We start from the raw sequence: 8,208 nt of genomic DNA, 5'->3' as shown, positions 1-8,208 counted from the left end.
CCCAAGGTCACACAGCGGACGAGAGGCAGAGTCAGGATTAGAATCCAGGTCTTTCTGACTACCAAGCCCGTGCTCTTTCCACTAGGCCTCACTGCTTCCTTAATGGGCGGAAAGTTATGTAAAGTGAAATCTCTATCTGGTTCTATTAGTATGCCAGCATTTATTATTTTGTGCTTCTATTTTTCTATAGGTGGAGTACGGATAATAATATTTGGCCACCCCCATTCAGCTGAGATGTTGGGGTATTTGTCCAATGTGTGGGTTGAACATGAAGATTTCATATCCCCGCTTAGGGTTGAGGAATGGGGAACAGGGGGGATGGGGTTCCTTTTCCTACGGGGTCTGGCTCAGTTGGTTTTAATAATAATAATAATAATAATAATAATAATAATAATAATGGCATTTATTAAGTGCTTACTATGTGCAAAGCAGATTTCTAAGTGCTGGGGAGGTTACAAGGTGATCAGGTTGTCCCACAGGGGGCTCACAGGCTTCATCCCCATTTCACAGATGAGGTCACTGAGGCACAGAGAAGTTAAGTGACTTGCCCAAAGTCACACAGCTGACAAGTGGCAGAACTGGGATTTGAACCCATGACCTCCGACTCCAAAGCCTATGCTCTTTCCACTGAGCCACGTTGCTTCTCTAAAGGGAAGCAACTACTGTGCTGGGTGGTTCTTAGACAGAGGGCAGTATAACCTTCCTCCTATTCATAATAATAATAATAATGGCATTTATTAAGCGCTTACTATGTGCAAAGCACTGTTCTAAGCGCTGGGGAGGTTACAAGGTGATCAGGTTGTCCCACGGGGGGCTCACAGTCTTCACCCCCATTTTACAGATGAGGTAACTGAGGCCCAGAGAATTGAAGTGACTTGCCCAAAGTCACACAGCTGACAATTGGCAGAGCCGGGATTTAAACCCATGAACTCTGACTCCAAAGCCTGTGCTCTTTCCACTGAGCCACGCTGCTGATAATATCATCCTAAGATTATCTCTATCCAAAAGAAGGCCTGCAGAAATACAATATACGGGCTATTTTTCCTGAGATACGGCCCTAAGGTAGTACTGCTTGCCACAGCCACGGTGGAATTGAACATTGTGCTTGTAAAGGCATGTAATTTATCCTCCCAACTTCTCTGGGCACTGAAGTTCAACGACAGGACATTACTTAAAGGCAAGGGAGCCAGGAGTCAACGGCATGTTAGTCATGCAGGTAGATTTCTTTTAAAGGAAAAAAAAGGGCACATGAACTTCCAAAAGTCGTCAATCCTCCTGCACTCCCTCAAATGCTGCTGGGAGGAGAGAAGGGTTGAACTCCAAGCCCTTTAAGATGTGATTTCTAGCCTTAATCTAGTCCTCTTTAGAGGCACACACCCAAGAAGGCCTTCTAATGATTACAAACATGTTGCCCAAATAGATAATGAAAATAATAATAATTGTTGAGCACTTACTTTGTGTCAAGTAGTGTTCTAAGTGTTGGGGTTAATCGGGTCAGATTAATCCCTGTCCCACATGGGGCTCACAGTCTAAGTAGGAGGCAGAACAGGTATTGAATCCCCTTTTTACAGATGATGAAACTGAGGCCCAGGGAAGGAAGGTAAGTGACTAACCCAAAGTCACAAGGCAGACAAGCGGCAGAGCCGGGATTGGAACCCAGAATCGTTGACTGCCAAGACTGTGCTCTTTCTGCTTGATGAAAAAGGTCAGCTGGAAGCAGTGTATCGATCTGCACCAGGGAAACCGTGGCCACAACCGGAAATCTATCTGGGCAATACAGAGCCAAACATCCCCCACAGAATTCTATTCTCTAGACAGCAACCTGACCAACAATGCAACCATTGATAAGGAAGCAAAAAAAATCAAATCAAACAGACTTGCACGGTCTTTGGGAGACAGTCGCAGAATGTGTGTGGCTGCGGTGTGATACTAGACTCCAGACCAAAGTGAGGTTTCTACAGAGCTGGGCCATGTCTAACAAACTGCAGCAGAAAGAGCTGGACTGTAAGCATGTTGTGGGCAGGGAATGTGTTAGTTGATTGCCGTAGTGTACTCTCCCAAGTGCTTAGTACAGTGGTCCGCACACAGTAACCGCTCAAAAAATACAACTGAATGAATGAATGAATCTGGACCTCCACAGACATCTTCTTGGAGCAAGGAGGATTCATTCATTCAATCGTATTTATTGAGCGCTTACTGTGTGCAGAGCACTGTACTAAGTGCTTGGGAAGTACAAGTTGGCAACATACAGTGCTCTGCACACAGTAAGCGCTCAATAAATACGATTGATTGATTGATTGATTGATAAAGAGGATGACTATAAGCTAGTTGCCTGAGAGTAAGTTTGATGTGGGCAGGGAATGTATCTATCAACTCTGTTGTACTGTGCTCTCCCGGATGCTTAGTACAGTGCTTTGCACAGAATGGACATTCAATAAATACCATTCGTGATGCTGATGATGTTGGCAGTGACATCCATATGGCCTGCAGAGATTGTTGGTCCACACTGAGAGAAATTCAGGGAACATACAATTAGCTCCTCCCAAATATGTAGAACAAAGGCACCAAACCTCTTTGAGGATGGCACCTGGAGAGTTTCCAGTACTTTGCCAGTCTCGACTACGGGAGGGAGAGTCAAGCAGAGGCCTACCCATTCCATTCCTAGCTTGGATAGTGGATAGAGAGCGGAAGACCATCTGCTACAAGTCAAAACTCACCCGTGTTGGGCAGCAGCAGCATGGGAGAGAGTCGAGGACGGAGGGGGAGAGGAAAAAGGGGCTCAGTGTGGGAAGGCCTCCTGGAGGAGGTGAGCTCTCAGTAGGGCTTTGAAGGGAGGAAGAGAGCTAGCTTGGCGGATGTGCGGAGGGCCAGGCCATTCCAGGCCAGGGGAAGAACGTGGGCCGGAGGTCGACGGCGGGATGGGTGAGAATGAGGCACGGTGAGAAGGTTAGTGGCAAAGGAGTGGAGGGTGCGGGCTGGGCTGGAGAAGGAGAGAAGGGAGGTGAGTTAGGAGGGGCCGAGGTGATGGACAGCCTTGAAGCTGAGAGTGAGGAGTTTTTGCCTGCTGCTTAGGTTGACTGGTAGCCACTGGAGATTTTTGAGGTGGGGAGTAACATGCCCAGAGCGTTTCTGCACAAAGATGATCCAGGCAGCAGCGTGAAGTATAGACTGAAGTGGGGAGAGACAGGAGGTAATCAGTTTGGACACAGTCCCATCCCACAGGAGGCTCATAGTCTCAACCCCCATTTTACAGATGAGGCCCAGAGAAGTGAAGTGACTTGCCCACGGTCACACAGCAGACGAGTGGCAGAGCAGGGATTAAAACCCATGACCTTCTGACTCCCAGGCTGCTCCAATAGTCCTAAATGAGAGTGCAGTGTCCCATGGAGCCCTGCACGATGCTGGGATGAATGAGTTCCTCACATATTTTATGTATTTCTAGGTCAATTTTCCTGGTAACTATTATTATCATGTTCAGGTATGTTCCAAATAAAGTATTATGACATAGCAGAAGCTTAAAATAAAGTCAGAAGAGCATTTCCTTATTCTAGCTGGTAAATGATTCAGGGTTAAGAAGCAAAACAACAGCCCCCCAAAATGGAAGAGAAGCAGCAAGGCATAGTGGATAGAGGATGGGCCTGGGAGTTGGAAAGGACATGAGTTCTAATCCCTGCTCCATCACTTGTCTGTTGTGTGTCCTTGGGCGAGTCACTTAACTTCTCTGTACCTCAGTTACCTCATCTATAAAATGGGATTGAGTCTATGAGCTCCACGTAGGACAAGGGATTGGGGCAACCCAATTTGCTTGTATCCACCCAGCACTTAGTGCAGTGCCTGACACATACTAAGAACTTAATACCATAATTATTATATTAACTAAGCCCGATTTTTTAAAATGGTATTTGTTAAGCACTTGCTATGTGCCAGGCACTGTTCTAAACGTTGGGGTAGAAAAAAGGTAATCAGGTTGGTCACAGTCCCTGTCCCATGTGGGGCTGACAGTTTTAATCCCCATTTTACAGGCGAGGGAACTGAAGCCCAGAGAAGTGAAGTGGCTTGCCCCAGGACATACAGCAGACAAGTGGCAGGGGCAGGATTAGAACCCAGGTCCTTCTAACACTCAGTCCCTCCGCACATCCACCAAGCTAGCTCTCTTCCTCCCTTCAAAGCCCTACTGAGAGCTCACCTCCTCCAGGAGGCCTTCCCACACTGAGCCCCCTCCTTCCTCTCCCCCACCTTACCTCCTTCCCCTCCCCACAGCACCTGGATATATGTATATATGTTTGTACATATTTATTACTCTATTTATTTTACTTGTACATATTTACTATTCTATTTATTTTATTTTGTTAATATATTTTGTCTTGTTGTCTGTCTCCCCCTTCTAGACTGTGAGCTCGCTGTTGGGTAGGGACCGTCTCTATATGCTGCCAATTTGTCCTTCCCAAGCGCTTAATACAGTGCTCTGCACACAGTAAGCGCTCAATAAATACGATTGAATGAATGAATGACAATGATTGTGTCTCTAAGAGGTTTGCAGCATCCAGGAGAGAGAAGCAGCATAGCACAGTGGATAGAGCAAGGGCCCGGGAGACAGAAGTTCATGGGTTCTAATCCCAGCTCTGCTGCTCGACTGCTGTGTGAGCTTGGGCAAGTCACTTCACTTCTCTGGGCCTCAGTTCCATCATCTGTAAAATGGGGATTAAGACTGCGATCCCCATGTGGGACAGGGACTGTCCAACCCGATTTGCTTGTATCCACTCTAGCACTTAGTACAGTGCCTGGCACATAGTAAGTGCTTAACATATACCATAATTATTATTATTATTAATGGAGAGGTCAACTAGTGGCCCCCTGATATATGAATATGCTCAAACAAAATAAAATAAAAAATATATATATGAGGTAAAAAGACAGCAGTTGTCCTTCAGTTGAACAATGCCATCTCCATTGGTCACTGAGAGAGATACTGTTGCACACTTGCACATTTTGCCCGCAAAAATACAGTTATGCACTTTTTCTGGTCCCCTGCCATTCACGCACTTGAGTTGTTTTTGCAGTACTGGTGATTGTTTGCATTAAGCCATCAACAACCTCTGACCCAATTCCTCTGTGTCCATAGGACAGTAGGGTAGATATGACATACTGTGAGCAGGGATGGGCACATGTCTGCTAATTCCCTTGTACCATCCTCTCGTAAGTGCTTAGAACAGTGCTCTGCACATAGTAAGCCCTCAATAAATACCATTGATTGATCGATTGATAGATACACAAACAAGGGGGCAGGAGAAGTACTGGGAAAGCTATAATGTCTCTCAGACAACTTGTTCTGTTATGCAAAACAAAAACTGCATAAGTCCTGTTCCAAGAACAGTTTTGACATGATTATGTTTATCAACAAAAACACAGAACAAAATGAAAAGCAAATAGAGCCATATTTCCGATCCAACGAAAAGGCAACGGTTGCCGGATGAAAATGATATTGTATTTTCAAGCGTCTAAATAAAATGTGGCAACCAATGGAGAGAGAAGAAAAATTGAAATCCACCAAATTGTATCGGTCCCTCTGCTATTTTCATAAATGGCAGTTTCAGGGTTCAAAAAACATATGATGCATGCTTTAATGACCAATGCTTGCCAAAGAGTCTCTGTAACTGCATGATGAAGTTATTTAGCAGGAATTTCTATCTCATTCAACTAATTATTTGCACAGTCATCAGACAGAGAATGCCCAGGCTCTTCTTTGACCGGCAGCCTTCAAAAACAAAGACTGGTTGAACAAGTTTCCATACAGGAACCAAAGGTAATGTAAAAGGATCACACCTTTCCACAAGACGTGGCAATGAGAGAGCACGCCAAGGAAAAGAAAAGTGCAGGACACCAGCAGGGGAGTCTAAATGAATTTCTACACTTACATAGGGCAATGGGAAATAGATGACTTACATTTTCAGTATAACACAATCCAAATCTATTACTTAGCTCTATTGCCATATCATGCTGAATTAATGAACATAATAACGATACTTTATACTTAAAGAGCACCTTTCAAGTACCCTAGAGACATTATCTTATTAATCTCATTACACCCTTGTGAAGTAAACAGCAGAGCACAAATGGATTCTCAAATTGCTAGTCATAATCAGGGGAAAACTGAGCTAGAATTTGGGTGAGAGGACTTTGCTTTTTTTTTTTTTTGGTAATGGTACTTGTGAAGCATTTACTCTGTGCCAAGCACTGTTCTAAGCACTAGGGTAGATACAAGTTAATCAGGTTGGATGCCGTCGCTGTCCCACATGGGGGTCTCAGTCTAAATGTGAGGGAGTAGGATTTAATCCCACATGGGGCTCTCAGTCCAAATGTGAGGGAGTAGGATTTAATCCCCATTTTACAGATGGGGTAATTGAGATGAAGAGAAGTGAAGTGACTTGTCCAAGATCACTCTCAGCAGATACAAGGAAGAGCCAGGATTAAAACCCAAGCCCTCAAAACTTCCATGCCCGTACTCTTTTCACTAGGCCAGGAAACTCAACTGGTTTAAAACTCAACTGGTAGCCCACTAAAGGGTTAAATTGTTCCTGTGTGTCCTCTGGACAGGAATAATAATAATAATAATAACAATGGTCATGGTATTTGTTAAGCGCTTACTACGTGCCAGTCACCGCATTAAGCACTAGGGTAGATACAAGCAAATCAGGTTGGACACAGTCCCTTGTCCCACATGGGGTTTACAGATTCAATCCCCATTTTACAGATGAGGTAATTGAGGCCCAGAAGTGAAGTGACTTGCCCAAGGTGACAGCCAGGATTAGGACTCACAACCTTCTGACTCCCAGGGCCATGGAACATAAGAACTTAAGAGCATAAGCGAGGCCACTATTGGCTCAGACCAACGGTCCATCCTACCCAGCCCAATATTCTACCTTCAACAGTGCCAAAAGGATGCTTGGAGAAATAGCGAGATGGTTGCCTTCCTTAAAATTCACAGAGAAGTGAAGTGAATCACCCAAGGTCACACAGCAGACAAGAGCTAGGATTAGAACTCAGGTCCTTCTGACTGCCGGAAGGACCACTTGGCCATGCTGCTTCTCCCTCCTATATACACAGTGAGCCTCATGTGAGAGAGGAACTTAATATTCACCCAAATGATTACAAATGTATCATCTAACCCCTCTAATTTTCCCTTCTACAAACGTAACTTTCCCAAATGTGAAGAACCAGGATTTTAGGGTTTGACACAATCACAGGAAAGCTCGAGCAACTTCCCTTGAACTTTGTCCTACAATATTTTGATAGTCAAAGAAGTAGAAATCCAAGCCCGCTGTTGGGTAGGGACCGTCTCTATATGTTGCCAACTTGTACTTCCCAAGCGCTTAGTACAGTGCTGTGCACACTGTAAGCGCTCAATAAATACGATTGAATGAATGAATGAATGAATGAATGAATAACAAGAAGGCTAATTTGACCTTCATGAGAGCTTCAGAGGGTGGAAACCATATGGCTTTAAGCTTCAGACCAGAGAAGCAGGGAGGCCTGTGGAGAGAGCATGGGCCTCGGAGTCAGAAAGGTCTAGGTTCTGATCCCAGCTCTACCAACTGTCTGCAGTGTGACCTTGGGCAAGTCATTTCACTTTTCTGTGCCTCAGTTACCTCATCTGTTAAAGGGTTAATAATAATAATAATGATGGCATTTATTAAGCGCTTACTATGTGCAAAGAAAGCACTGTTCTAAGCGCTGGGGAGGTTACAAGGTGATCAGGATTTCCCACGGGGGCTCACAGTTTTAATCCCCATTTTACAGATGAGGTAACTGAGGCACAGAGAAGTGAAGTGACTTGCCCAAAGTCACACAGCTGACAATTGGCAGAGCTGGGATTTGAACCCATGACCTCTGACTCCAAAGCCCATGCTCTTTCCACTGAGCCACGCTGCTTCTCTAGCCACGCTGGCTAAGGCTGTGAGCCCCATGTGGGACATGGACGTGTCCAACCCGATTAACTTATATCTACCCACTGTTGGGTAGGGATTGTCTCTATATGTTGCCAATTTGTACTTCCCAAGCGCTTAGTACAGTGCTCTGCACATAGTAAGCGCTCAATAAATACGATTGATGATGATGATGATCTACCCCAGCGCTTAGTACAGGGCCTGGCACATAATAAGCACTTAAAAAAACCCTATAAAACAAAAAACCCTCTGTCTAGCTGTCAGT

The 8,208-nt window shown here is 44.9% G+C and overlaps 1 non-coding gene across 1 annotated transcript; it reads left to right on the top strand.

Moving 5' to 3' along the window:
- Positions 1 to 2,567: 2,567 nt before the first annotated feature.
- Positions 2,568 to 2,707, top strand: LOC119944941. The gene has a single exon (XR_005456080.1). It is a non-coding gene; the product is annotated as a small nucleolar RNA SNORA7 (small nucleolar RNA).
- The last annotated feature ends 5,501 nt before the right edge of the window (positions 2,708 to 8,208 follow it).

This window comes from Tachyglossus aculeatus, chromosome 23 (genome assembly GCF_015852505.1).
Source record: "Tachyglossus aculeatus isolate mTacAcu1 chromosome 23, mTacAcu1.pri, whole genome shotgun sequence".
Taxonomy (NCBI): Eukaryota; Metazoa; Chordata; class Mammalia; order Monotremata; family Tachyglossidae; genus Tachyglossus; species Tachyglossus aculeatus.
Note: the sequence above shows the minus strand (reverse complement) of the source record. Positions and strands in the feature narration are given on the sequence as shown.